Source organism: Columba livia, chromosome Z, assembly GCF_036013475.1.
Source record: "Columba livia isolate bColLiv1 breed racing homer chromosome Z, bColLiv1.pat.W.v2, whole genome shotgun sequence".
NCBI classification, from domain to species: domain Eukaryota; kingdom Metazoa; phylum Chordata; class Aves; order Columbiformes; family Columbidae; genus Columba; species Columba livia.
Genome location: NC_088642.1, coordinates 15651263 through 15673000, shown reverse-complemented (window position 1 = coordinate 15673000; position 21738 = coordinate 15651263). Strand labels below are relative to the sequence as shown.

The 21738-nt window shown below is 41.8% G+C and overlaps 1 protein-coding gene and 1 long non-coding RNA gene across 5 annotated transcripts in view; one reads left to right on the top strand and one right to left on the bottom strand.

Annotated features, from left to right (window-relative positions):
• Positions 1 to 21738, bottom strand: part of IQGAP2 (IQ motif containing GTPase activating protein 2) — a 131698-nt gene that overhangs the window by 87517 nt on the left and 22443 nt on the right. The window lies entirely within an intron of this gene.
• LOC135577441 (uncharacterized) lies at positions 110 to 20566 on the top strand. Its single transcript, XR_010469238.1, has 3 exons — positions 110 to 243; positions 9007 to 9115; positions 20434 to 20566. It is a non-coding gene; the product is annotated as an uncharacterized LOC135577441 (long non-coding RNA).

Genomic DNA, 21738 nt, shown 5'->3' with positions numbered 1-21738 from the left:
AAAGATTTACATGCTTGCTCTTTGCAGAGGTCAGTACGTTTCATTAGGAGATACATTCACAAGTCAGCTGTTTCACCTGATTTAAGAACTTGTTCTTTGCATGCTTCCTATTACCATCTCCTCCACAAACCCAGAAATTGCCATGAGTCTGAGGACAGCGATACTGACGATCTTCTGGAAATGTTTTACTCCACTGTCAAGAAACAGATGGGCAGATCCACCTAAGATGTTGTGCAGCACAAGGTAAGTTTACATTCTTGCCCATATTCTTAGGCCAGGTTTTATGGGCCATGTCTGGATTATTAACAAAAAATTGTTGCCACATATGCAGTATCTGAAGTTGGCCACCTGGACACAGCTATGTAACTCATCCACCTTTAGCAGTCAGAAAAAGAACACACAGGCTGTGTGTCGTTGTCACTACTACTTCAAGTGACAAGCACACTGACCTGCAAAAGCTGCTTTACAATAAAATGGTTCAGCACTATCACTGAAAACACCATATGTATTGCTCTTTTTATGCTTAGCCTGTGTTTAAACAGTTCTTCTTGTAACTAAGTGGTATTTAATTGCATCCTGGATGGAAATAATTTTAAAACATCAAGAATTATTTTCTTAGGAACCCAAAGCTGATGTTTTGGAATCATTAAGATTGAAGAGGAAAATATGGGTGGGGTTTTTTTTTTGCTTCTTTTCAAAACCCCAGAACAGTCCGTTCATTATAAATTTTCATCTGCTCAGTATTGTTGATACATAGGACTTCTCTAATATATCAATTTAATCACAGTAAATTGTACAGAAAGGAGATTGGCAACTGTCTCTAACCAAGTGCAGTTACTCAACGAAAGCAATTAAGCCTAACCCATTCTGATCCAGAACAGGCTACTACACTTGCTGCGATACATCAGATCTCCACAAGTATCATGATGGAAGCAGCAATAACCTAAAACAAGCCATTATTATGTAGGGAGCAACCTTGATGTCCAGCAGAAAGCTGTTTTCATAAAGTTTCATTATTGCTTCTCCACATATTATAATTAGCCTTTGACTCACTAATGTTATTTCTAGTACTGATCTACACTGTACTAGAGAGTTCTTCAGTAAAATGGAAGCCAAACATCTCCTTTCATCATTTGAGACAACACTAAAGAGTAAGAATAGCTAGGCTAAAACATTGGCATTTAATTACTTCCTACTTAATTGTGACAGTACCTTATCAGCAAGTCAAATATACCTATGTGGACTTCAGCACATGTGCATTGATGGGGAGAATCAGATGGGACCTCAACCTAGAAATATTGAATGTCAATTTGATCTCTAGATGAAATGAAAGCCAGTCAGCACTATTTTTCTTTACTGCCCAGCACTAACTGTGGTGCACCACTCACCATTCCTACACCAAATGCTAAACTGACATACCAAGTGAATTGCAATAGCTTCCAAATTCAAAGATAAAAGGCAATCATTGCTAATTTCCATCCCACAAGTTCCAAGCATTGAGACAATGACTAACATCTGGCTACCATCAAATCAGCCTTTGAGGATCAGAGGACAGCAGCAGCTGAACCAAAAGTATCTGGTGTTTCTACCTTCAAGTGCAGCAATTGGAAAAAAAAAAAAACAGGCATCAATAAAGCTTCCATTCTGCTCTCCACAGTAGGGCCAAAATGTATGGCACAGATTAATAATCCACAGGACAGATTTGAAGAAGCAGTGGAGCAACAATGAGCAAAGAACAGATGTAATTTGACTCTGGTTTTCCATTTCAGGATGAGTTACTAACTAAAAATAAATTCCAGGTAGCTAGCAAAAGATCTCTTATCCCTCCTTGACAAGGCTGCCTGCAGCAGGAATTGGGAAAACATGAACTGAGCAAACAGAAATGAACCTAGAGTGCATTTCTATTGTAAGGAGGCCTACCTATGGCATGCACCTTCACTTTAGCAAGTGTTTTCCTTGCCAGAATACAATGCTACCACCACAGCAATAGAATCAGTCCTGCACAAAATAACAAACAGCTGTACTGAAGCCAAATTGAGTCTCTTTTCCAGGGATAAACAATGTCAACCAGCAAAAAGTTCCCTTACCAAGAACCCAGAAGTTGCAGCTGGGAGGAGAAAACCTCTTCCAGGTCACACCACAGGTGCTGGGGTTTGGCTCCAAAAGAAGAGGAAAGCTACTCAGGGCAGGGAGGCTTAGGCCATAGCAAGCATGATTTGCATGAAAAGGATACCTCCTGCAAACAGAATACACTAAGGTGCAGACACATGCCTATTAATAAATAAACTGAATGTTTAGGTGATTTGACAAATTTTGAACCTATTAAGCCCCAGTCTGAACATCAAGTGAGAATCAAAGTATGTTTTCCGCACTTGTTCTCACGTAAAAACAGTATTATTGAATTGATAGCATGCATTCAAGGGGTAGGATGGCTTCAAAGGACAAATATTGCACAATGATTCCTTTTAAGCACAGCATACTGGCAATCCTCCATCCCTTGGAAACAAGAATTTTGACCTGGGGGAATGAACTTTCCTAGAATTTAAGATCTCTTAAAACATACAGTTACTGTTTCTCATTAGAACAAAAAGCTTAAAACGTGAAAGTAACATAACTTAAAAGTATCACCAACTTTCTAAGCATGCAAGCGGACTGCTACAGTGCTTTAGCAATCATTTAATGTCTTTACAAAAGCTAGGGGCATCATATTGATTCTGTACACTTTTATTCCTGACATTCTGGATAAAGACAGATACAAACCTGTTTTAGGCAAAGCAGGGAATACCAATAAAGAGTGGAAGCTAAGTGCCAGTTATATAGAGGTAGCAAGTCTCTTAACCACCCCAAATGCAAAGGATGAGGAAGATGCAACAGCAGGAAGAACTGGGTTTGGCTGTAAGAAAAAATAGGAGGGAGGCAGAAGAAAACCTCTTAATCTAGAGATGAGGAGGTAGAACAGGAGTTATAAAACTGCAGGAAGTTTGAGTTTTGCTGCTTTTCCCCTCCAAAAAAGAAAAAAAAAAAAAAAAAAAAAACAAAACACAAAACAAAAAAAAAAACCACAAACACATTAGCTAGATACCATCCAGGGTTAAGAACAAGATCTGTTTAAAAATACAAGATCTCACCCCACAGCTACCTTCCTTCCCACTGATAAGGCACACTTCTTAAAAGCTTCCCCAAGAATATTCTAATTTTTTTTGCCGGTCAGTGTCTAGCAAGCAACTTTTAAAATATTGCTCAGACTACCCAAATAGTCAAGGATTTCCAGCTTACTTCAAATCAAACATATAAATTTCAGGCAGATGGAAAAGACAGCAGCTAGGAAAGCCTTTGAAGAAGGAATATAGCAGGCAATGCTGTGCTTACAGGGGAGTAGAACTCTGCATCAGTTAGCAAGTAATAAACAGAGCTCTTGGGTTCTAGGATTTCTTAAAAAAAAAAGAAAATCAGGAACAGCATAAAGAAATGTTGAATGTTCGTGCACAGATTATATTTCTGCTCTTCAGTGTTAAGAATAACTGCTATAATCAGAAAGACACACACTTTCTACGTTTTACCCAGGAAATATTGTTTGAGTTTGTACAAGGTACATGTACAGTACACCAAATGCTTCAAGTTCTCCTCTCATGCAAAGTCAAAATAAAAGAAAACAAAAACCATAGTACAAGAATTGTAACATAAGTTTCACATTCACTTCTCGGAGATGACAAACAGCAAGTCAGAAGGAGATGCAAAGTTAAGCAGGAGGCAGTGAGTGATCCTGAACAGCTGACACAGGGAATACATCACATGAGACTTTTTCTGGCTGAGTTTTCTTTTTAGAAAATGCACAGGTCACAGGAGAGTTACCAGGATAATACAAAATACTGGCCAAGCAGACTCTGTCCCAAGAATGTTAGTCATCCCAAGTTTTGATAACTCCTTAGGTTTTGTCTTCTCTCTCTATTCCAGTCTACTTCATTGATTTGATAGCTTTACAATTATGCTCCTACAAGCACACAAGTCTGTCTTTCAAGTGCTATTCTGGTAAACATTTTGTTTTGTTCACTTCAAGTGTTTTGGCTATTCAACACTTGACTGTAAGTATAATGCACATCTTCAAAACAAAAACACATTCACGTGAAAACATTCATGTGAAAGGAAACACATTCACATTAAGTATATTAACATTGTGTTTTTAAACATCAGAATAACTATAGTAAATTACTTTTTGATTGTCAGGTACCTTGGTTGTAGAAACTTTTTAATCTGACATGTTCAGAAGTTGTTTAATCTAGGGGTCAGTGGCCATCAGGTTTTATGCACCCTAAGAGATGCCTAGTGGAGTGCCTCAGGGGCCAGTACAGGGACCAGTATTGTTCAGTATACTCATCAGTTACTTAGATTAGGGAACAGAGTGCACTGTCAGCAAGTTTGCTGATGACATGAAGCTGGGAGGAGTGGCTGACACGCCAGAAGGCTGTGTTGCCATCCAGAGACCTGGACAGGCTGGAGAGCTGGGCAGGGAAAAATTTAATGAAATATAACAAAGGCAAGTGCAGAGTGTTGCATCTGGGCAGGAACAACCCCAGGTTCCAGTATAAGTTGGGGAATGACCTGTTAGAGAGCAGTGTAGGGGAAAGGGACCTGGGGGTCCTGGTGGACAGCAGGATGACCATAAGTCAGCACTGTGCCCTTGTGGCCAGGAAGGCCAATGGCATCCTGGGGTGTATTAGAAGTGGGGTGGTTAGTAGGTAAGGAGAGGTTCTCCTGCCCCTCTACTCTGCCCTGGTGAGACCACACCTGGAATATTGTGTCCAGTTCTGGGTCCCTCAGTTCAAGAAGGACAGGGAACTGCTGGAGAGAATCCAGCGCAGGACCACGAAGATGATGAAGGGAGTGGAGCATCTCCCTTATGAGGAAAGGCTGAGGGAGCTGGGTCTCTTTAGCTTGGAGAAGAGAAGACCGAGGGGTGACCTCACTAATGTTTATAAATATGTAAAGGGTAAATGTCAGGAGGATGGAGCCAGTGACAACCAATGATAGGACAAGGGGCAATGGATGCAAATTGGAATACAGGAGGGTCCACTTAAATATGAGAAGAAACTTCTTCTCAGTGAGGGTGACAGACACTGGAACAGGCTGCCCAGGGAGGTTGTAGAGTCTCCTTCTCTGGAGACATTCAAAACCCACCTGGATGCCTTCCTGTGTAACATCATCTAGGTGTTCCTGCTCTGGCAGGGGTTTTGGACTAGATGATTTTCTGAGGTCCCTTCCAATCCCTGACATTCTATGATTCTACAGTTCTATGGAAACCCACTGCCAAGGATGGGGAGACCATTTTCTAGTCTCTGTAGCTAGGTCCCCTAAAAAGTACACAGCATAAGTACACTTTGATACTTAATGCACATCTAAGCTACTTTTGAAAAACAAGGGACACACTGTGCTTCAGCACTTCACTATTGGATGCAAAGCGTTATTTACAGCGTGAGTAGAGTAGACAAAGTTTACAACTCAGCATTTGGATGGAGCAGAAAGAAGACCTTACCTCTACAGAAGTGAGCACTCAGTAGCACTTGTTCTGAGAGAGTAGCAATATTTAAACTGTACCAATTCAGAATTTCCAAAATTGCAAAGAGTTAAAAAAAAAAAAATCAAGACTAATATCACTGTTCATAGCATTACATAAAATATTCCCAACCCAGCTGTTAAACTGAGGGAGGGTTCCATTAAGACTAAGTGCTGGCAGCTACAGGAAGCCCACCATGGAGCAAGTGTGCTTCACCTGATGATCCTCCAGGACACCTATCTGTGCACCATGTTCCCCCAAAGTCTTTATCCATTCCTTTCACTGTCGTTCTGTACCTGGTCTGGTTGGAACTATGACAAGTCTCATCACACTGAACACCAAATCCTTTCTGCCCACTCCTCAGCAGCACGGACTTGCACTCCTCTTCATTGCCCTCCTGCCTGGAAGGAACAATCTGTTTTCATCTTCTGAGGGAGCCACTCATTCAAAAATCAGTACTCAGACCCCAAGACCTTCCCTCACTGCTTTTCCAGCTTCTTGCACCATTTCACTGTGATCCTTGTTGGGACAGGCTCTTGGGAGAGGCTTGTGGAGTTTGCTGGAGCTGTTCCTCTGCTCCCTGTGTGGGCCACTCCTGCCTCCACACACCATTAGACAACGTGTTTGCCTCTGCTCTTCATCCATTTCCTCTCCTGCAAGCTCACACTTCAGCCTGTCTGACATCACACTAGTTAATTTCTGCTGTAAAGACCATTCATTACTTTGCCAGCTGATTCTACCAAGACACACTCAGAGGATAAAGCACATGAAGAGCAATTTTTTCTTCAAAATCTGGAACAGACTTTATCAGCAGTGGCTAGGGAACTGCAGCTTCTGACTCTGTCCCTAGCCCTCAGATCCAGCTGATGGGACAAAAGTTCCCAGTCAAGCCTCACACCCAGAACAAAGCACTTAATCTTTCTCTTCTTTCCTTCACTGTTTATGAAACCATTTGGTTGCAATATCACCAGAAGGAACATATGAACATCTTTCACCTGTTTATTTTACCAGTGCACATCCAGTCTAAGTGTTGCTATTTCCTTCTCCAAATCTTGTGCTTTGAGATGCACAATGACAGCAGTAAACCATCTGCACTGCACCATGTTCAAAAGTTTTCATTCTCTGCCTGCCTAGCAGAAAGCCATGTGCATTACAACAGCACCATATTCACGGTGCAATGTCTTTTATAGATTCTGAGACAGGATATTCCCTGTATTCATCCCTAATCTATTCAAATAGGTCACACAAAGTTCAGTGTTGCACACACCATTGCCAGACAGGCTATCTAGAATACAGTATTTTCTCAAGTATGCAGAAAAAGCATGACAAAGACAAGAACAAATCAACATGTCTACCTATAAAAAGGCAAATTTAAGCAACACAATAACTTCATCAAAATCTGAACGTTTAGCCCTCCTGATCCATAGATCCACATCTTTAGTTGTAATAACATATTAGTGAAGCACTTTTCTAATATGAAACCTAATGGGAGTGAAAGGAAAGTGTCAGAAAATTCATTCAATACTTTGGCAGCTGGTATGAGCAATGTATCCTTAAACGTATTTTAGTCCCTCCAATGCACATGATCTGTGTGAAGATTTGCCAGCTGTAATTCTTCCACAACAGAAGAGCTGCTGCTGACTTCAACAGGCATGCACAGAGATGAACATGTAAAGAGCCTAAGAGATTGTATTTTTTAGGTTTTAGGAAAATAGCTATTAGCAGGCTCCTTAGTAACTCTGGTGCACATTTTCTTAGCATTCAGATCCAAAACCATCAAGCCTGCTGAATACAAGAACAAGTCAAAAAGAACAAAGCTATCAGTCCCCTCTCACATATCCCAAATATTTCCCAGGGCAAGAAAGAAGAGGTCGGGTTCACTACAAAGCACCTGCTACATGTTTCTCACACAGTTTTGTTCCAGAAACTCACAGGAGTCCATCTTTGACTACCACACAGGTATGCCAAGCTTGTAATTCAAAATACTTCTTCCAGTCTCCAACCTGGAAAATCTGCCAGACTCAAGCTATTTCACCTATTATTTACAACTGTTAAAAAAAACTTCTGCTGATTAAGCCATAAGGCCTTAATCTGCCTTGACAGGTTTACACTAATTAATAAATTGTAGTTTGAAGTCCTACCTCTAAGAAAACCCAGTACAGTTCGCTTGTAGCACCATAAGCCAGCATAGCTAACAGAAGTGACTTACAACAAAAGCTCATTTTTATCACCAGCATGAGCACTTTTGACCTTTAAAACATGACTTCTATTCAAGTCAGGATTGTGCTTTAAACTCATTAAGTCACTTTCTAGTCTTTCCATACTATGCCAGGGTACCTCATCACAATTTCTGAATGTGTGCCTTGAGATAAATTTTCCACTAGATGATGCAGCAGAATTAAAAATGTCTGAGGTTATTCAGTTTTTTGGCTCCTTGATCAGACTCCTCAGAGTAATACGGTCATCATGAAAACATTCTGCAACACTGACTCAATAGTATTTCAACATTTAAATGTCAGACATTGGTGAAAGCGGTATTGTACAAAAAGCTCTAACAACTGTTATTTTAGAAAGTGCTTTATCAGACATTACCAAAGATGTACTTCTGAACAAAGAACAAAGAAGGGCTTCTTGTGTGTGTGGTTTTTTGTTTTATTGTGGGGCTTTTTTGTTTTCTGGGTTTCGGGGTATTTTTTTTTTCTGAGTTTTGGGGTGGGTTTTTGTTTGGGTTTTTTTGTTTGCTTGGTTGGGTTTGGGATTTTTTTTTAAAAACTTTCCTACTCTAATGCTCACCAGAAGTTTTGCTAGTAGGAAACCATGTGAAAGGATTCACTGCTTCAAGGTGATAGCCATTTTACACTAGACACATGCTTATTTTAATAGTGACACTAAAAATCTGAATGCCTCACATTAAATATTTGGATGCCTAGTTCAGCTAATAAATCTGCACATCATTTTCCCAAATCCTTGCTCAGAAAAAAAGGTGTTCCTCTTCTGCAGCAGAAGGGAACCCCCAGCTACCTTTTCTGCTATGTCTCCTGCTGCTGCTCTTGTACAAATGTTCAAGAAATCCAAGGCCATCCATGCTAGGTGCCCATTCCATCATACTGCCACACAATCCTCTGGCCTGAAATAAATGGCTAGAAGAAGAAAGTGACCAGCAGAGAAAGCTGAAGAACTTTGTTTACCTGCCTCTTAAAACGAAATTGCACAGTGGGAGAACTAAAGCTAACAAGAAGTCATTCCTTCAGTGCCTCCGAAAGCTCAAATGTTTTTTTCTTGAAAGAACTAGACTGGCTTTCATTCCTGCCAAAAATCATAAGAAGCTGTCCTAGCATTTAGTTTACAAAAATTTACAAAAAAAAAAGAGGGGGCTATTTCAGTGTGCTGTTCTTAGAGCATTCTTAGAGGTCAGAAAGCCATTTTCATACCAGTTTTCTTTTCATCAATTGCAGGACAACCAGAAAAAAAAGCCAAGAGGAGTTTGCCCTTCCTCGAAAACCCTCAAGTGGTCTTCACACTGTCTTTCAGCCTGCCATTCCTGTAAGCAAGATAAACATTCAGGTAAAAACAAAACATTCTACAAATTTGTTATGCCTTCTGTTTTGTTGTTGCAGATAAGCCAATCCTGTAATATGCTGTAGGCAGAGTCAATTTTTAATAACAGTCACCTGCTTGTTCACATCCTGGGTTACATAAGAGGCCACACAGCACACTTAGCATTAATTATTAATCTCATCATGTTATCGAAGTACCAGCTAAGCAGGATCTTCACAGAAGATAAAATTTCCCCAGTGACACTCAGTTCACAGACAGCACAGAAACTGAATAACCAGAGAACCCTGCAAGCTCTGCCCTGAAAAAGTGGTTTCTTTTGCAACACATGGATCTTGACATCAGTTCAAATCAGAAGTACAGCATGGATGTTTCATCTTTGAGCTTGCCAGAAACAAAAGGTTTAATGAAAATTCTCCACCACAATGTAGGTGTCAAAGTGTTTAGGAAACCTGAGAATCAGCAGCAGAGTTCAACCACATTTTTAAATCTAATGAAAAGCCACAAGAAAGAAAAAATCCTTAGAGGTGGACAGACTGTTCTTTCCATGTTAAAGCAGAATCCAAATAAAAAATGCACCAAATACAATCTTTTGCCAACACACAGATTTTTGCCACACTTTCAGGAGGCTGAGTAAATACAACAGTATTGCTGACCCCAGTGAATGGTCAGTACATAAGGAGCCCTTTCCAGATTTCAGAGGGGGTCTCAGTTTAGCAGTCTATTGCCTCTTCCTTGGCATCTCAGGTTAATAAAGGTAAACCTTGTTATATCTTGCAGTTACCCTAGCTTCCCTGGTCTTTTTTTTTTTTTTTTTTTTTTGCACTGCAATGGAGAAGGTGAATCTCTTCTTAGATGTCTTCACAAAGGAAATGCAAAGAAATGGTAAGAAGCAAAACAATTACTGTTGACATTCAAAATCCTGTTGCAATCTCAGCCAGTAAGCACCACAGCAAACAGGTTAGTCCCCATCACTTTCAGGCACTGGAAACTCAAGCACACTCCTTTCTCATTTATAGTCTTCTCTGATCATAAAAGCTTTTAAAAGGAAAAGATGCTGGAGAATGATCAAGAAGTCTCTCTCTACTCTCAGTTTCTCCTTAACATAGTTAGAATGCATAAACCCATGAGTAGATAACACCTTCTGGAATAAATTCCTGGCTTAAATTATGTTCTCTCCTATTTCTTCTCAATAAGGAAAACAATATGTACTACTAGCCATCATGTGATACTACTTTGACCTCAAGCAGGTAGAGGAAAATGTTGAAATTGGAATCACAACAGAGGTATATTTATTTAGCAGCAGCAGATCAAGGTCCCCTCCGTAGGGACAGAAAGTAGCAGGAACATGAAAAAAGTATCCACCAGCTTTATAAATTGAACAGAAATATTCCAGTATCAATCAACACTTTACTCTTGCATTCACCATGACTTCAGCTGAAGTATAAGCTCTCCCAAAGAAAAATAGCAGCCATTCCAGTATAAAGTATTAAGTTAATCAAAAACTTACATCAGTGCTCTTGGGGAGCAAAACAATGGGAAGAGGACATGAACAGGAGATGTGAAAATACTGCAAAAGCCTGCTATTAAAACTCCAAACCCCTGAAAACACACAGCTCTTTCAGTGCTATCAATACTTTATTTTTAAAAAACCACAATTTTTCCACCTGTCTCAACAGCTCATGTTCAAAGGAGTGAAGAGTTTTGATTTCTGTTTTTGAAAGCTGGCAAAGAAAGTGCAACTCAAGAGTTACTGGTTGTATGAAGATGACTCTTCCCTATTTTGTAGATGTTCATCAGAAAAATGGGAAGCCCTAAAACCACACTCCAGTCAACAATACCATTCAACTCTGTTCCAGTGAAAAGTGTGACTGAGACCAAGATCTGGCACTCCCTCAAATATGCTGCAGAACAAATCATACATGACCAAGTCTGTACATCATGTAAACGCAGGTGCACTTGAGTAAAACACACTGAGCTTTTCTTGGGCCAGGACAAGGGAGGTGATGCAACCTGCAGTTTGGAAGCTGTCAGGAAAGGAAGATGTTCCAGCTTCTAACATTCAGCAATGCTGCATTATTTCATTGCTTTGTTTGTTTAACAAAGATGTTTGATATGGGTAGATATAAGTTTAATATAAATCATTCTATTGACATCTTAGAGGAGCCTGTTTGACAGCCAGGCTTTAAAGAGACTCAGAATATTACTTGTGATGCATTTGATGCTCTGACACTTTCCCTAAGACCAGAAACAGGGCGCCCTGTGGGTGAGTGTGGCAGGCACACAGCAGAATCCTCCATGCACCCACCTAAGCTCCCAGTCCAGGAGTGGCAGCCAGGATCCGTACCCTGCATTCATGGACATCCACAAATTCCTCCCAGACCCTTCTGTCTGGGGTACTTCTTGCACAACTCCAGTGCACCATTCCCCTTTACCTTGCTCACACTATTTCTTCCTATTCCCCACACTGGGAAACAAGCACACCAGTATCCTGAATGTAACTACAACATAACAGGGCAATTCCTGTGCAGCAAGGGCTGCTTGGCTACAGGTTTTTATTGCCTTCATACACAAATTCTGCCTTCAGCCCTCCAGTAGGCAGATTGTTAACGAGCAGAATGAAAGAGGTCATGAAAAACACTGGTTTTAACGCAATTTCACTCATTATAAGACTTCCTCTTAGACTCTTACTGCATCAAATTTTTTAATACTCCCATCCACTTTGGTGGTAACCAAGTTTCAGAAGTAGTTAATGCGTTGTACATGGCAGAAGAGCTCAAGTTGTTAAACTAAGTTTATCACTTCTCTTGCAGGGTGAATATACCACCAATAACCCAAAAGCTTTAACAACCCAGGTAGGTTAAATAAGGGCCAGGATCAGAATCCAGGCTCTCGTCCCTGCTGACATGCAAAACAATACAAGTAGAGTACTCCTGCACTGAAGGCATTTATAGCACATCTTTACAATTGCAAATCTGGGAGCTTTCATTACAGAGCAGGCTAGCTGTTTGTCCTCTAGGGAGCTGGAAAAATACGCATTCCATTAACCATCATCCTGCCAGAATAATTCTGTACTCAGTACCACAATAACAACTCACTTGTCAACACTTCTCAACTCAAAAGAAAACAAAAATTGTTACATTTGCAACTAATGGAGGTCTCCGCTTCCAAGCCTGGATCTGCCTAGCATTTATGGTCATTGAAAGCCATGTGAAATCCTTCCCAGCACTTCAAGCTTGAGAGCAACTCCATTCGTTCACTTGAGAAGATTCATTCACAGTCCTTCACCCGGATTCAGATTTGCCAGGCTCAAAACCCATTCATAGCTCTCAGTCTCTACTTCTGAAACCAAATTTGGACCTTAGTTGTCAAGAACTATGCTAACGTGCAGTAAAAACAGTAGAATACATTAAGTATTCAAGGCCATGTCCTGCTGCCACTGCAGGAACAGACCACCACTATCTCACTTCTTTATCTTGCAGCTAACACAAGGCTAATTCTGAATGCATATGCTATGGACAGTTACAGCCAGGATATTTTGGGCCACCATTTCTCTTTTAACAAACAGGCCAGCCAGGCGTGGTGGTGGAGTTGCTCTCTATGTGAGACAGCAACTACAATGTACTAAATTCTGCCCAGGAGTGGATGACGAGTGAGTTGAGAGTGTATGGGTCAGGATCAAGGGGCAGACTGGCAGGGGTGACACTATTGTGGACGTCTGTTACAGGCCACCAGACCAGGCTGAGGAAGCTGATGAGGCCTTCTATGGGCAGTTGAGAGTGGCCTCACAGTCACAGGCCCTGGTTGTGGTGGGGGATTTTAACTTCCCTGATGTTTGCTGGAAGGACCATTCAGCCAGCCAGCCACAGTCCAGGAGGTTCCTCCAGTGCATTGATGATAACTTCCTCATGCAGATGGAGGAGGAGCCGACTAGGAGAGGTGCACTGCTGGATCTCATCCTCACTAACAAGGAGGGTCTGGTTGAAGCAGTAAAGGTTGAGGGCTGCCTGGGTTGCAGTGACCACGAGATGGTGGACTTCAGCATCTTGTGTGGCAGGAACAGAATAGCAAGTAGAATTGCAACCCTGGACTTTAGCAGGGCTAACTTTGGCCTTTTCAAGCAATTGCTGGGGGAAATCCCATGGGCAAGACTGCTTGAAAGTAAAGGGGCCCAAGATAGCTAGATGGCATTCAGAGATTGCTTCTTCCACGCTCAGGATTAGAGCATCCCCACACATAAGAAGTCAAGGAAGGGAGCCAGGAGGCCTGTGTGGTTGAATAGGGATCTGTTGGGTATGCTCAAGCAGAAGAGGAGAGTTCACAGGTCATGGAAGCAGGGGCTGGCCACTTGGGAGGAATATAAGGCTGCTGTTAGAGGATGTAGGAAGGCAGCTAGGATAGCCAAGGCCTCCTTAGAATTACAGCTGGCAAGAGGGGTCAAGGACAGCAAAAAGAACTTTTTCAAAAACATAGCAGATAAAACTAATACCAGAGGCAATGTAGGCCCACTGATGAACGGGGTGGGTGCCCTGGTGGCAGAAGATACAGAGAAGGCAGAATTACTGAATGCCTTCTTTGTCTCTGTCTACTCTGCCAGAGGCTGTCCTGGGGAGCCCTGTACCCCTGAGACCCCGGATGAAGCCAGGTCAATGGAGGAGTTTGCTTTAGTCGATGAGGACTGGGTTAGGGAGCAATCAAATAGTCTGGACATCCATAAATCCATGAGTCCAGATGGGATGCATCCGCGGGTGCTGAGGGAGCTGGCTGAAGTCATTGCTGGACCACTCTCCAACATCTTTGCCAAGTCTTGGGAAAAGGGGGAGGTGCCCGAGGACTGGAGGAAAGCAAATGTCACTCCAGTCTTCAAAAAGGGCAAGAAGGAGGACCCGGGTAATTATAGACCGGTCAGCCTCACCTCTGTCCCTGGGAAAGCGATGGAACAGCTTATCCTTGGTGCCATCTCAAGGCATATCAAGGATAAGAGGATTATTAGGGGCAGTCAGCATGGCTTTACCAAGGGTAAGTCATGCTTGACCAACCTCATAGCCTTTTATGAGAATGTAACAAGGTGGATGGATGATGGCAGAGCAGTGGATGTGGTCTACCTTGACTTCAGTAAAGCCTTTGACACAGTCTCCCACTGCATCCTCACAGCTAAGTTGAGGAGGTGTGATCTAGACAATAGAGTAGTGAGGTGGGTTGCAAACTGGCTTAAGGAGAGAAGCCAGAGAGTGGTAGTCAATGGTGCGGAGTCTAGTTGGAGGCCAGTATCTAGTGGAGTGCCTCAGGGGTCAGTACTGGGGCCAATATTATTCAACATATTCATTAACGATTTAGACAAGGGAATAGAGTGTACTATCAGCAAGTTTGCTGATGACACTAAGCTGGGAGGAGTGGCTGACACGCCAGATGGCTGTGCTACCATCCAGAGACCTGGACAGGCTGGAGAGTTGGGTGGGGAATAACCTGATGAAATTTAACAAGGGAAAGTGTAGATTCCTGCATCTGGGCAGGAACAACCCCAGGTTCCAGTATAGGTTGGGAAATTACATATTAGAGAGCAGTGCAGGGGAAAGGGACCTGGGAGTCCTGGTGGACAACAGGACGACCATGAGCCAGCACTGTGCCCTTGTGGCCCAGAAGACCAGTGGCATCCTTGGGTGTATTACAAGGGGGATGGTTAGTAGATTGAGAGAGGTTCTCCTTCACCTCTACTCCGCCCTGGTGAGACCATATCTGGAATATTGTGTCCAGCTCTGGGCCCCTCAGTTCAAGAAGGACAGGGAACTGCTGGAGAGGGTCCAGCGTAGGGCAACAAAACTGATTAAGGGAGTAGAGCACCTCCCTTATGAAGAAAGGCTGAAGGAGGTGGGTCTCTTTAGTTTGGAGAAGAGGAGACTAAGGGGGGACCTTATTAATGTTTATAAATATATAAAGGGTGAGTGCCATGAGGATGGAGCCAGGCTCTTCTCGATGGCAAACAGTGATAGGACAAGGGGTAATGGGATCAAGCTGGAACACAAGAGGTTCCACTTAAATTTGAGAAGAAACATCTTCTCAGTGAAGGTGACAGACACTGGAACAGGCTGCCCAGGGAGGTTGTGGAATCTCCTTCTCTGGAGACATTCAAAACCTGCCTGGACATGTTCCTGTGCGACCTCACTTAGGCGTTCCTGCTCCAGCAGGGGGATTGGACTATATGATCTTTTGAGGTCCCTTCCAATCCCAAACATACTGTGATACTGTGAAACAAACAGGTAACTCCATGAATTGTTCTCATCTACACATGTGCTGGTCTCTAAGAGGTCCCCTGAACACCTCACATGATTTGTGACTGCAAAAGAAGAGGTTTGGCAAATACTTTTTGGAGAGTTTTAAAGAAAATATTCCTTTGCACACACAACCAAGTAATTTTAAGTTGCGCTAATTCAAGAATGTATGCCAGTTACTGAACTCAGTTGAAAGACAGATACATGACTTAAATTTTCAAAACAGTGGCTTGGCTTAAAGAACCTTTTCCCCATCAGTGTTAAATCCAGGATTGAAGTGATAACCCTGAGATCTCTCCTCCCTGTGCAGTATAGTAAGTGCATAAGCAATTGGAAGAAGCATGCGCAGCTGAAAAGCACACAAGGAAGTACTGACAGCCATCTTCGCAGCTCTCACCACAAGTGAGGTAGATGGAACTTGCAAGTTTTACTTGACCCTGTACAGAAGCCTGTGTAGGCCTGTCTCTACATCTATCAACAAAAAGAGCAAAACCAGTTATGGGAGGCTGCCACACTATCAGCTTCAAATGACAGTGGCTCCACATCCAGAAGAAGTGGTCTCAAATATTCAAGATCCTGTGAGATGCATACATGACCTCAGCAACCTTGGGACACTGCTATGCCCCAGCTCTTAATAAATCCTTGAATTTAAATGCAGAATAGAAAGCTATCTTTCTAAATGCATGTGAGACACTGAGACCAACAGCAATCAGACTGTACACAGCAGCCCACACGACCTCACTACCTAACCAACTTGTTTTTGTCTGACCATGTGTTGCTTTAAAAAGCCTCTTCCCAAGTCATAACTGTCAGTGACCTAGTCCCTCACAGAGAGGCTCCTTGGTGTGCTTCATGTGCTACTGTATTGACTCAGCTACTACTGATAACTTAGAAGCCACCTCAGATTACACATGAATATTCACTATGGACTACTCAGAGTGCTGAATGAAGCCATCAGTGTGATCTGACAAGCAGCTAGTCTTATAGATGGAGTATGTAGTCAAACAGGCTTTTGAGTTGCACCACAGATAATCCAAGTTGCAAAGGGGAAAGTGAAGTAGAAACCAAAAGGCTTTCTTGGTGAAGCTAAACCTACAACTACACCAATAGAAGGGCATCAGAGCACGAACTAGTTTCAAATTTGTTCCTCTGTTCCTCTTCTATTAGAAAAAAAAAAAATCCCAATTCCTTTTACAGGAGGGTAGTGTCTGAAACAAAAGTAGAAAATTTTGTGACAGAGAACCACTGTGAAGTGTCTGTGCTGTTAGCTTCAGGACATGCTATGGGATAAGTGACATATGGTTTAGTCTCCAAAAAACAAAGGTCACATCCATCATTACTCAGCACCATTATCCAGCAACTATACACACTGAGCAATGACCCATAACATGCACAAATTACCTCAACATATCAGTGAGCAGGTCAATGCATCCTGTAAAGAAACAAGAGTTCTCATAGTAGCACAGAAGGTTTCTCTCCCCTTCAGATCTTACCATTAAGACTTTTCATATGCAAATATTACTATCCAAGCAATTATTGGATTGATTGATTGATATCACTGATACTTGCATATGAAAACTCTGGCACATCTGCACAACTGTGTAACTATCTGAAAGAAAAACAAACCTGTTCAACTCAATAGATAGCAGTTTGTCTGGTAGGTAAGTATTCTTGAGAATCAAGACATGAAAAAACGAGTATACTTGCTGACCGACACCTCTGTGCAGACCAAGCTACTTCAAGGACAGGTATACTGCAGCTAAGTGGGATTCTTTGATGAATTTAATCTCTCAGAGCATCTTAGTTGCAAAAATTTGGCCTTTACAGAGCTGCTGATAGACATATTCACTGGTGTAGGCTTAAGGCAGACAGAGTGGGGGAAATGAGCCAAAGTTCATAGTCTACAGTGTGTCATACTCTAGCCATAGAATAATTTTCTTGACAAACCCATACAAAACAGGTTACCAAGAAGTGTCTTAACACTTTCTCCGTATAGTCAGCTAGCTATACAGCTGTATTACCATTTAATGCATGTACATCCAAGTACAATGCTTTAAAAATTTCCTGTAGTTTGAAAGGAACGGACTTAAAATAGAGCATTTGAATAGCATTAATTCACTCCTAAGCTGCATGGTTACCACAACTTTGCTTATGGAGAAACAGCAGCACATAGCCTGGAAGAATTCACTTGTGGCAAGGCTTTGTAAGACCTCAGTAGCCCCCTCCAGGACCAGGGTGGGCTCCAAACCAAACCTCCATGGTCCAACAGTCCTAACAAATGGAGCAACTTGAGCTTTCTATGATACTACAGTATTCAAAACTGTTAGCTTTAACTGAAGCCAATTAAGCTGTTCAGGGCTTGACCTTTTAAGTATATTGAACTGCCTGTACATTTTTACATAACTGTGATCTCAGTGGCCAATACCACAAATAACCATTGAAAAGCAATTTAATAAAAAACTATAATACAATTAAGAAGGCAGGTTTTGGGACCTAAAATTGATTATTTGATTTTCTATTGTAAAGTAATTGGAAAATAATTAGGATTTACATTTCCAAAAGGAAAAAATTGCTTCAAAAGAAATTGATGGTTTTCTTTCTCTGTGTCTTTGTTGTCCAAATATTGAAAGTAAAGCTTCAGTGTTTCACAGAAGTTTTTGTCCTGTTGGGTGGCTAAGTAAGAAAAGCAAAAATAACTAAGACAAGTGCTGGCAGTTCTGGTTATGAAATTGCCGAATATACATTGCACAGAATAAAATGTGCTTTGTTTCACAGAGAGAAGCAAGGCAAGTAAAATGAGGCCCCCATGGTTCAAACTTAAGCTTAGCACAAGAAACTCTAATTTCTAAGAAGCAAAAGAGAAATAGTCCCTGCTTAATTATGGATGATTATAACCCCAGCCAGCCACAACAGCCTTACTGAAAACTTGATTTGCATTATATGCCAAAGTTTCAATCATGGTTTAAAACCCCTCAAATCTGTATGATCATTTACATCTGCAAACAGACAATCAACAGCAAAACCTGAACTCAAGGCGGAATCTGATATTCTGGGTATTACAAAGATAATATTTAGAAAGTAAGATTGAGGTAAATTTTATCTATTAAAATCAACCTAATCCAATAAGACATTAGGGCTTATAATACAGCTGTTCATGCCCACCTTGAACCTTTTTATTTAACAGAATAATTTCCCAAGCAATACTAGAAATGTGTTCTTGCAGTGTCTGGAAAGCTTGTATTCAAGGCACCCATAGTAATATTGCTTGAAGTAAGCAAATCCTTACTCTTAATTACCTATTCTTGTTTTTATTCTTCTCAGGAGTTCAAAAATACTGGAGACCATTCATTTTTCCCTACTTTTTTAATATGCAATAAACCTCCCAGACAAGAGTAATAAGCCAAATGACATACGAGCAACCAAAATCTTGATTTATCAGATGTCTGAGTTTGATGAGAAAGGGACCAGCAATCTAAGAGGACAAAAAGTGTTTTTTTCCTCCATTATCAAATATAACACCCTACTCAAACATAACTGACCTCCGCAGATATTGCAAGCCTGCTCATCGTGTTTAAAAAACAATTTCCTATGCTGTATACATATAAAACATCCTCTCCCTAGCACAGAAGGTATTTGCAGAAGCATCAGCTACCAATAACAGGATTTTTCTTTCATGTTAAACTGGGCAAGTTTTTATTAAAGCTAGGCTACAGGAAGTAAGTGTGCAAACAGTAGTCTGAAAAGCAGCTGAAAGTACACATTCTTCACCCTTCTAATTAACTCTTGCATTCAAAATTCAGAGCTGCTATAAAATAATATTTTGATTACAACTACAGCAAGAAAAAAGAACATAAGTCCTGCCACAGTACTGTGTATAAAGCCATGCTCTGTCCTAATCTTTTGCTATTTACTGCTTATTTCAGTATTTTTTACTCTTGAATATGGGCCAAAACATATTGTGTTTGCACACTGCTAATTGGCTGAAACAGTATCTTCAGCAGCTGCCAACTGAAAAAACTTCCCTTGCTTTACCCATTTCAGTATATTTATTGTTATTGCTACCTATAGCATCCTGAATACTAAGAAATCCTCCCCATGGATTCAGGCTTTATAGAAGCAAAAAGAGCTTGCAATCATAAACAGAAACCAAACATGTCAAAGAGGCAATTCCCTCTCCCACATTTCACCAAGGAGGGCACGTAGCAGCCATGTTTCCTTGAACAACTGACTGCAGAACCCGGGGCCAAAGGCTTCCTCAACTTCCTTGCTTCCTCAACCCAGCCTCACCACCAGCAGCACACAGAGAGGGAGGGGCACTATGCATCCCAAGGTGGCTGTTCTAGCAGTAGCAAGCAGGGGTAAGCACCTAGCCAGGATCTCTCCATTCAGCAGCAGCATGAACTGATTCCCTCACCTGGCACCACCTGCCAAACTGCAGCCCCAGCATGGCTGAAATGCAGGAGCCACTGTGTGCTGTTGAGGCAGTCTATGTCCTACATCCAAGCCTCCCAAGCTTGCACTGGTCTCATTTGCTGTAGTTTGAGTTATGACCCTACTGGTCCCTCTGAGGCTTCTATCTTGCTTTTCAGCCTCCTTAGTTTTGTTTAGGCTCTGTTGTGACCAAGAAAATGCTGTAACCTTGCAAGTACTGAACAGAGACTACACATCAATGCGCTTCACCCCAAGTTGAGCACACAAAGAGGGCAATAACTGTGCAGGAAGAGATATAGCATTTTCTCATGCTGCTGTTTCATCAGGGCAAGGCTGGGGAGAGTGGGGCTGTCTGTGCACCTTCATCAGCTCAGACTGTTCCTGCCACCAGCCCAGTCCCCCTTGACAGCATTACTCCTCTACCAAGGAAGCAGGGCTAGAGGTTACACAGCTATGAGGCACAGGCATTTCTTCATGTTTCTGCAAGTTTACTTCTATGTATCCATTGCCAAGTTGTTTTCACATTACTAAGAATCTGTCTTGAAGCAAAATCTCATGATGCAGTTGAACTATCCCAACAGTTTGCTGTAAAAGGAAGTTTCCCTTACCCTTTCTTTTCTCCCACAGCAGCTCTGTCTACCTGAGAGCAGCTTCAGAGCCTTCACTGTCCCCATCATCACCACCCTCTTCTCCCTAATCAGCACTGGGACCAGTATGCTGAGGCAGAGGAGAAGGACATCCAGCAGAATTGGACTGCCACATCAGCTACACACATAACAACCTAAGCCCTCAGCAGGGGAAGCACCAGGCTCCTTACACTGCAGCATTCATCCCCACCTCATGCAGCAGCAAGTATTGGCCATGAACATTAAACTCCATGTTTCCAAATTGAGATCCAGAAATGCTTCTATCTGCCTAACAGCCCTGGGACTGACTGTTCTGACTGCAAAGTCCCACCAACTGCAAGCAGAGCTAAGGGAGAATTTGTTCTAAAAACAAAAAACAAACCACAGAAACACTAACAGTATGAATCCATGTAAAAATAAGGAAGAGAGGTGGGCTACTCATAGCAGATGTTAATTTAAGTAATTAATTGTAAAAATAACTTCACATTTCCTTGTGAAATGTCAGAGATGCTTCATACAAACTAGAGGACTTGAGTTAAGTGTGATGAGTAGCCCTAGGAAGTGGAAAGGTTAAAAAAAGCCAGGAAGGTAAATTAGTGATTATAATAATAGAGAAAGCTGGATTTGGAGACTAATTGTTATTCCTGCCTTGCCAGAAGCCAGCAGGTAGGTGAGTTGTAACAAACCAAGGAAGAACCTTGAGAAAAATCAAAGCTTGACTTACTGAAGTTTCTTGAGATGATAGAGCTAATCTAGCCTCTCAGTAAGTGAGGTGGAGACCTGCTCCCTCCCCTCTCTCAAGTGGGAGGCTGCACCCCATCCCCTTCCTCTTACGAAGAATGATTCTCCTGTGACCCCTTGGTCAGACTAGTCAGTTCAATAAACCGCTACAAAACTAACTCAGCAAAAGAGCTATGACTTCCCTGCCAGCATAGTGAGCTGATTCAGCTGACCGAAGGCAATCTCTTGCAACTGCATGATGGAGGCAACAGGAGTGTGCAGAGCAGGACAGCCACGTCCAGCAGCAGCAAGATGCCTTGTTAAATATGTGAACAGGGAACTGCTCTGCAGTGAAAAGAGGAAGAAAGAGCAAAGGAGGCAACGTTTGCCATAGCAAATGGGGTAGTGAAATGAAGAGGAAGTAAAAGTGACTGATTTTTTTTTTAACACCCCACCTCTACAAGATCATTGGGAACTAGCTGCACCATGACTGCTAAATAAGTAACCGTCGGTGCCACACAGTGATGGTGAGGGGAACACTACAAAAAAAAAAAAAAAAAATCAGGGTAATGTTTTATGGTTGATT